Consider the following 9,561-nt stretch of genomic DNA (forward strand, 5'->3'; position numbering starts at 1 on the left):
AATCATGACCCCCAGGGTAGGATGGCACACATCTTTAAAAATCTTCTTTTTAAGAACAGCAAAGCCATGATTAGTCATATGAATATGGAAGCATCCCCAGATAGTTTAGAATCAAGTTTGTCCAAAACAAGACACCTAAGGGTAAAGTGGGGCTAGAACAGGTGATTAAAGTTTTACATTTGAATATAGGAGAAAAAAAATCTGCTGATGAAGAACAACAAGGCCATATTGACTCAGGTGAGTATTGTGACCCATGGGCCTCTTGTTTCAGTAAGGAGGCAGCATATAAATTTAAAAAAAAAAAAACAATTAAAAAAAAAAAACCAGACAACTTTTTGTCCTGAATGGCGTCATTATTTACAGATTTTTTCATCACTCCTGTCCATATAGATTTGCTTGAAAATGCTTGAAAGCAACATAATCAATGGCATGTACTTCATTAGGGGTTTGGGAGGGGGCAAGTTTTCTTTGCAGATCGATTGATAATTAAAAATATTATAGTGTAGAAAATATAATTGGAAGGTCAATTGAATAAAAAATTTACACAAGAACTTTTTAAATTAAATACTTATTATAACATATATAATACATGAAATATTAGTTAAAGACCAATAGAGGCCAATCTGAGTTTACAGGGTTTTTGGTAGGAGGCCGCTGTTTGGCCCCATTCCCAATGGTAAAAATATGTGCTTTTCCCAATTTGATCAAAGAAAATTCCCAAAAGACAATATGAAACTTTATTGCTAAAAAAATTGTCTGATCGAGCTCAGTCACATGTCTATCAGGATCAGTTTCAAAAAAATTCTGAAAAAAAACACATGCTCTAAAATGGCTGCCATTTTCCATAATGTCACATAATTCAAAATATTATAAAAAGAAAACTGAAGTTCAGAACAGCAGGAAATTAAATTGATTTGTAACAAAGATTGACCGAATGTATAATAAGTCAATGAATGCCTTGCAAAAGTAGAAACTGCTAAATTTTTTCCCAAATGGGAAGCCCAGGCATTTGATTTTAAGACCTGAAAAGCTTTGATATACTAATAGCAATGAAAAGTGCTTTAGTTTTATTGTTATGTTAAGTCTGCATGGTGATAGTGACAAATAGGGATAAGTACAGGCAAGTAAATGATCTACTTTAATATTTGTTATGGAGTACTAATTATATTGTTGATGATCTGACTGATCATCCTATTTCTCTTGCAATTGGAAAACTAAGCTTCATTTATTGTAGTGGAACCATCTTACGTACGAACTGTCTATTAATGTTTGTGAATTTAAGTACAAGTTATTTTTAGATGTAAACACATGATGGCTGCAAGTGCAGCACACCGCATATAAACTTTATAGATACTAAATTTGATCCACCACAGAGTAAGTTTTATATGAATTATAAGTGATAAAGATTTATGCTTATCTACCATGTGATTACAGTAAGCAATCTCACAAATGAACTGTTTATATGATCTGCATATAACATGTAAACAATCTACAGCTACAATATTTTCCCGCCATTATTGTCCATTGTCTCAAAGCACTTATTTTTAGAATCTGTGTTTGTGTCTCATAGTAATGTTTTGTTTTTGTTTTGTTTATTGTAGTTTTTTACCTCTTCTGAGAGTCTATAATAAAAGCAAACATTATATTTATCATTTTTGTTTTATTTTATACTCTATGGATCCTTCTTAGTCTTGTATCCTACTCAGGTGACTTTAAAGGCCCTTGGGCATCTGTATTGAATTCAGAGCAAAACAGTATTTAAGTGCAGAAGTAAAGTGCTTATTAACAATTTCAAAATTATTTATTTCATTTGAATGCATCCTCAATCATGAAATTTTCATTCAAAATATGGTTTTTAGTTCTGGATATAAAAATTGTGATTCAAATCAGTATGACTTTCTTGGGCTTGGATGCATACCAATTTAACAGGTCAAGGAATCTACCTTTATATGGATATTGTGATTATGGCGCACAGAGGTGCTTTGATCAAACACAGTTACCTCATTTCAAAAGTCAGAAAATATAATAGTTTCATTAATTGACCTGTTGAAAGTAGTAAGGTCAGACTGGACACATTCCTCTAATATCTGTATTTGCATTCCTTTGTAATATACCAAAAATATTTAAAATTATCATTATCTTTTCATTTCTAAACTATTTTCAAAATATCTGAAAAATATATATAAACCAAAATCATGATGTCAGCAGTTCAAGCGACCTCTAGTATAGAATTATGTAGGAAATACCACCTTCGGAATCTTGCACAAATGCCTGGTAATTTTTGTGAGGAAACTCCTTAAAATAGCAAAATCTCAATCACAAAATCTTGTGAAAAATTATATATTTTTGAGGAACGTGTCGTCTGAACTTAAAAATCAGTACCTGTATATTCATCTACATTTATGAAAACTATGTTTTTTGTAGGTGCTTCTCATGCTTAAATTGGAATAATGGCTTAATACTTGGAAAAAAAAAGCCAGAGTAATTGGACCACTCAAAACCATTAATTTGTTATACATTGTACTGCAGTCAACTTGGCAGCAATGAACCTCTGAGCTAGTGTCAACCTAAATGGATGAAATGTAAAGATTACTTTTTACAGGTAATTACATGTAAATATCTTTTTGATGTGGTAATAATTCAATTAAAAAGCAATGGTATCATAATTGCCAAAAAATTTCTTCAATTATATATACTTTTTTTAAAAGTTGTTGTGTATCGCCATTTCTGGCTGTCTGTGCACTTATGCCCAGACTATAATTTTGTAATGGAGAAACATTGAAAGTTCATACATGCAGTACATCTTGCAAAGAATGCTTATAACTTTAAGGTGTACATGCCATGATCTTTACTAGAGATCATTTAGATATTCCTGTCCTGATCTGCAACATAGCATACTAATACTTTACACCCACTCCCAGGGAGTGACAAATATCATTGCCCAACAACCTGGGCTAGCTTTTCATGGTAGGGCAAGTCATTTTTGCAAAGGTACATATACTTGCCCATGGGCAAGTGAATAAAAGTTTGATGAATGTACATTGAAGTATATCATAGGCTTGATCTAATATACTGATCAAGTATAAGGATTTACTTGATTTAAATGCAAGCAGATTTAGCAAGTAAATATGAAAAACATATAAAGCAGTTTGCCCATATAATTTTCTGTGAAAAAAAATGACCTGGACATACATGTATCTAGAATACCATGGTTCCCTATCCACTGGGAATTACTAGTTTCAAAAGAATCTATCATCAGTGATATATTAGGAGTGAAACGGTTCACCGCGGTATCGATGCACCGCGGTATTTTTTCTCGGTTTGATGCACGGTGCAAAATCTCTAATTTTCGGTTCGGTTCATTTTTCGGTCGGGATCGTTATTCAGTCGGGTTTGGCATAAGGTATAACACGTTACTCAGAATAAATAAGTATAGAAAACGTAAATTTTTGATGACTGATTGCTTGTAAAATAATTTTTGACAGTCAAATAATTTTAATCAATTTCTTCTAGTCAATTTGCAAATAAAATTCGTAAAATATGTGACTAGATTTAGAAAAAGAAAGCATAAAACAATGTAGAATTTGTTTCCTTCTATCAAAATGTATCGTATCGAAAATAACCGAACCGAGACAAAATTATACAATACGTATCGAACCGTAAAGGAGGTGTATCGTTTCACCCCTATGATATATGTACTAGTGGTTTATAGGTCTCTGTTCAAATTGAGTAAATTTTGAATATCTTTTAATATCATGATTATGAATTTGTATAAATGTATGTCAAAAATCTATTTATCAATGACCCAAGGTCATTTTACAACCTCTAGGTCACTGACTAGTGTTTTTATGACACAAGATCACTGCAAATTATTGCTAAGTTCTTCTAAACAAGAGGCCCATGGCTAAGCCGAGCACTGTGGCTAGGAAAAAAGCAAAAAATCAGTTCAGTATTGAAAAGCTTTAATGCATAATGTTAGAATAAAAAAAATCATTAAATTTGTTGCTATCTAAACGTAGAAATTCCTTTTCTTGCAATTTTTCAGTATTAGCTGTAACTTGTCCGCTGATGATTCTCATGGTCCATGTTATCGGCATATTCTCATCCACAGAAATGTCGTTTATAAATATTACATGTGCATGTATATCTTTATCACCTTATCGTGCCTCTATCAACCGAAAGTTATTTTCAGTCTTCCCTTTTTAATTAATTTCTCTTTAAACTGTATAATCAATGTTTGTAAGTTTATTGACGAAACTGACTTAAAGCAAAATCATTACCGGATATTTAAAATGCCAAGTAAATGTCAAAACAATATAGAACTTTCAAAAATCACATTTCGGAAATAGAAAGCGTGGTTCCAGTTTTACTATTTGTTAGTGAAGTAGTGAGAGTATTGGTCTAAAGCATTGGATAAATTGGTTGGATTGGTTGGATAAAGCAATTTAAAAACATTGTTATGTCACTCTGGACACAAATCAGCAGTCCTCAAGGTTCAATGCACTGCACTATATTTCTAAGTATGTCCTGAAAGTGTGTTATGACCTTCACCCAAGGATATTTGATCTAGTTCAAGGTCACCCAGAAAAGAAATATAAAAATCAAATCTAGTCCATTTCTCTTATGGAAATTTTTTAAAGGCATGTAATATTACTTTGATCAATGGTCATTTTGGTTAATTCAGTATCTCTTGCATAAAAAATGTATAATTCATGTCTGGTCCATAATTTTCTTATGGGTAAAAATTTGATATTCATACTGCACACTAAGATTACTCATGACCATAGGTGCACTGTAGTAAATTCAAGGTCACTTACAAAAATGTACTTAGGCAAATTAAAAGAATCTGCTTTGGAAGGGATAGGGGTGTTATAATTTTGTGAGATTGCTTAATATTCTCTTAAGTAATAACTCTAATTTATAAAGTTTGATTTAGTTTAAAAGCTTTTTGGAGCTAATTGAACCATTCCAACATTATCTGCTTAAAATAATTAGGTATTACCAGGACTAAATTGTATGGTTGTTTTATCTTATGATAGATACTAAACGACTTTGATCAAGACTGTAAATGACATGTATTTTAAGTTATTTAATGGAATGCCTTTAATGAGGAAGTTAATAAATATATGTAAAGAAGAAATTTGATTTCATACTGAACGTTGATTTAAATTTATGTCTTTGATCACCTAAATAATACCAGAATTAAGTTGGTTAAAAAAGGAGAGGTCACATGGTTATTGGCCATGGCGGTCGTGTTTTTCTAGTGGAGATCTTCAGATCAATTTTTGAGCTTATTTGCTATTTACTGGTCCCGGAAACTTCCCTGGTTTCTTATTTTCAACACTGTTGAAGGTTGGATTTGTAAACGAAGGAAATATTTGTGTTGTTTTTAGAAATTCATTATTTCCTTTGCCTCCATTTTGTGATACAATGGTGCGAACACGTAAGGAATCCAGGGGGATCTGCACCCATGAGTACGATTCACCAAAACAATCAATGGCACCCGACACAGTGGAAAGCCAGCCGTTTCCCTCTAGTGGATTTGGACATTTAAGGAGGCTGGGGGTCAACAAATTAACCACAAATTAACCACCAGATTTAACTTAATTTTTTAGATATGATATCTTAAGCTGTCAACTATCATTTGGCAAAGAAAAATTTCAAAAATTTTAGTTTTAAAATTTGATCATTTTCTATATCTTCATATGGAGCTCTTCTTCTAAAGGAGATCAATATAGTCTAAAAATGGCCACAACCCCCCAGCCTCTTTAAATCCGTTTCAAGCGACGGCAACCTTTGCTCCTGGCATGGAACCTTTAACTATAATGGAGCCCTACAAAACTTTGGCCAAATTATCCCAAGATGTTGGAGACATAAAGGCAGATTTGTGGGAGAAGGATGGCTTGGATGACAAAATTCAATGTGTGGCCGGGACTCAGGAAGAAACTATTTCAGATGTGGAGCTTTTAAAAACTGAAAATGAAAAGGCTTCATTTATTACAAAATAAGAAAGCTCTCTTTGGTCTTTAGATATTTCACTGGGAATCTATTTTGCCATGTCCTTTCTTCTCTTTGTATATACATCCATTCTATTTTTGACACAAAACCATTTGCCTCTTTTGTCATTATTTACAGGTGTGTGCGAAAGTATGATTGTGTATGAAAGTGCTGATTATATCGGATTTTTTGCTTGGAGGTTGCTTAATACTTTAAATACTGTTTACAAATGAATGACTCCATAAAAATTGCAACGGTAAACTGTCAAGGACTAAGCAACACCTCAAAAGCGACATGATGTCCTAAATTACTATAAGAAAAAGGGTCTTTCTATTCTGTGTTTGCAAGACACACATTTTACTGATGATTTAGAACCTTATGTAGAAGCTCAATGGGGACATAAATGTATTTTTAGTTCTTTTAAGTCCAATTCACGTGGTGTTAGTGTCCTTTTTAATAATAACTTTGAATTTAAAATTCACAAAGAAAAAAAAGATTGTGAGGGTGAAACAAAATAAAGACATTATTATTCAGGAGAAAGAACACAAAATTTCCCAATATGCTGATGACACTTCGCTTGCACTTGATGGTTCACCAAAATCACTTTTTGCTGCTCTTGATACCTTGGATTTTTTTTTCACGGTTGTCTGGGTTAAAAATAAATAGTAATAAAACAAAAATTATTTGGATTGGCTCGAAAAAATTTTCAAATCAATTTTTTCACCATCCAAGATGGAAGTTAGATTGGGGGTCAACAACTTTCTCATTGCTGGATATTAATTTTTCTGTAGACTTAGAAACTATCACTGACACAAATTATAATATTATTCTACCCAAAATAAAGTCTTTGATTCAACAGTGGAACCAACAAATACTAACACCTATTGGTCGAGTCACTGTTGTAAAAACTTTAATTTTACCAAAACTGAATCATTTATTTATTTCTCTTCCTACACCTAGCAGCGACAAAATTTCCTCATTAAATAAAGATATCTTTGAATTTGTATGGAAATCAAAATGTGATAAGGTTAAGAGAAATATAGTTACTCAAGATAATCTATCTGGAGGTTTAAAAATGGTAAATATTTTTAACTTCATAAAATCTTTAAAATGCACTTGGGTCCAAAGACTGTTAAATACAGGAAATAAACCACGGTTAGATATATTTTTGGCAGTTAATGGAAATGATGTTATAAAACAATTTTTAGACTTTGGAGACAAGTATATTTCTAATGTTCTAATGACAAAGAACAATCCTTTTTGGTTTGATGTTTTTAGTTCTTGGCAAAATGTAATGAAAAAGATGGAACATGACAAGGATATGAAATATAAAGCTTGTAATATTCCAATATGGTGCAACTCAAACATAAAGATTGATAGTAAGAGTATTTTTATAAAAAATTGGTATCTTAAAGGTGTTAAAACTGTTGGAGACTTCCTGTCTGATGATTGTTTTTTTCTTTCAAAGTCTGCTTTTCAACAAAAATTTAATATTCCTACTTTAAATGTAATGCAGTTCAATAATGTCATTTGTGCTATTGCAAAATGCTTTAAAAATCTGGCAATTGAGAGAACATCAATGAAGAAAAGTTGCTTGCCTTATTTACCATTTTATTATGAAAATATTTTCTTAAATAATAAATGTACAAAAATTATTTATAATGTCATAAACAAAAATTATATGCAGCCTACAGCAATTTCAAAGTGGAATGTAGAGTTGACTCCCCATGGAGTGAATGATATATGCACACAAGATGTTTTTCGAGTATGTTTCAAGACTACAAATGATTCTTCTGTAAAGTGGTTTCAATACCGACTTCTTCATAGAATTCTTCTAGTTGGATATTATCTTTAAAAAGTTAACATTAAAACATCTGATTCATGCAACTTTTGTAAGGAGGATATTGAAACTATTCAACATGTATTTGTAACTTGTAATGACATAGTGGATTTATGGAAAAATTTGAGTATGCATATCTGTAGAACAACTTCTAAAAGAATTGGTTTTAATATTAAAAATATTATTTTGGGTGAAATACCACTCACTAAAGATAACATGATTATAAACTTTATCATATTATACACTAAGCAGTATATTTTTTCTTGCTCATCACAATGTAAAAAAACAAACTTTTTTGGCCTTATAAATCATTTGAAAATGAAATATAACACTGAGAGAAGTGTATCAATCTATAACTCTAAATTATCATTGTTTGAAAAGAAATGGGACTTATGGAAGAAAATGTTTGAACCCAGTTGAAATGTTTTTCTTTTTAGCCAATCTATGGAATATTATGGAATGTTTTATATTTGTTTTTTCAATAATTGTTCGTATTTTTTTTTAATATGTGAACAACAGATATAATGATTTCTGTCCTCTTAAAGCAGCCTTCATATTTCTTCATCATATGTCCAGCTTAATCCGATAAGTGTGAGTGACAGTATGAATGTGTGTGTGTGCAAAAAAAATCCATTGTAGCTGTTTTTGTATACATTTATATGCATGTATGTATGTATGCAATGGACAATGTAAATTAAAAAAAAAAAGTTGGTTTAAAAACATGGTATATGATAATAAAATTATTTATTCTGTTTCAGAATGTCCAGGAAATCTTCAAATGCAGGATGTAAGCTGACACAGAAGAATTTCGAAATGTTCTCTTATAGAGGTTAAATAAAGTGATGTGCTATTATATATAATACAATCATAACAAATAATCTAATTAAATCAAAACAGGAGCTCAAAGGATTAGTGAACAATTCAAATGACTTTAAGAACAGAATATTGAAGTAACTGCATGCATGAATATACAAGGCAAGGAATATATATTTAAATGTCAGTAAACTGTTATACATGTATTAAAGCATAAAAATATCCTCTTTGTGAATATTTCTATGAAGATGTGATTGGAGAACACAATACATGTACTAGTGACCAATGACTTGAGAATTCCATCTCCTTAGCCAGAAGAACTGCAGAAAATGATATATTCTACATGTATAATGTGAATTCAGTGTTTTAATGCTGGAATGTGGAGCTGTTGATTAACTTGTCAGTACTGGAATTTAAAATACTGTGAAACAGGAAATTAAAATTCAACATTCTTAAAAATGACTGGATATTAGTAACAATCAAAAAATGTTTTTTTCAAAGATTTGTTATTTTTTACCAAATAAAGTCTGTTTTGTTCAGAAATGTAGTGTTTTGTTGATGATTTCTTACCAATGATTTGTAAGTTATTTGTTATGGCAGGTAATTTGTTTTTTAAATTGGTGTGTATAATATTGATCCTTGAACAGAAATTTGAAGTTTACTGAAAGTTGCAAACACATTCATTATTTGACTCACAGATTATAATAGTAAAAAGTAATGTAGGAATGCAACTTGTATGTGTAACTTCATCGACTGCTTATGATATAATACTGAGTAACTCGGAGCAAGTTCACATTTTCTATGTCATGTCTGTAAAGACATGGTTTAAATGACTGCCAAAAGCTGAGGATCAGAATAATCGCTGTACATGCATATACAAGTAAATACATGTACCTGGGTAATCCACTTAT

General features: G+C 31.2%; 1 long non-coding RNA gene across 1 annotated transcript; it reads left to right on the forward strand.

The window, feature by feature from the left end:
• The first annotated feature begins 1,338 nt into the window (after positions 1-1,338).
• Positions 1,339-9,193, forward strand: LOC133185538 (uncharacterized). The gene is made up of 3 exons (XR_009720913.1): positions 1,339-1,374; positions 2,425-2,602; positions 8,596-9,193. It is a non-coding gene; the product is annotated as an uncharacterized LOC133185538 (long non-coding RNA).
• Positions 9,194-9,561: the final 368 nt, after the last annotated feature.

Source organism: Saccostrea echinata, unplaced genomic scaffold (assembly GCF_033153115.1).
Source record: "Saccostrea echinata isolate AGI-Se365-2 ecotype Australia unplaced genomic scaffold, CSIRO_AGI_Sech_v1 ptg000001l, whole genome shotgun sequence".
Classification (NCBI taxonomy): domain Eukaryota; kingdom Metazoa; phylum Mollusca; class Bivalvia; order Ostreida; family Ostreidae; genus Saccostrea; species Saccostrea echinata.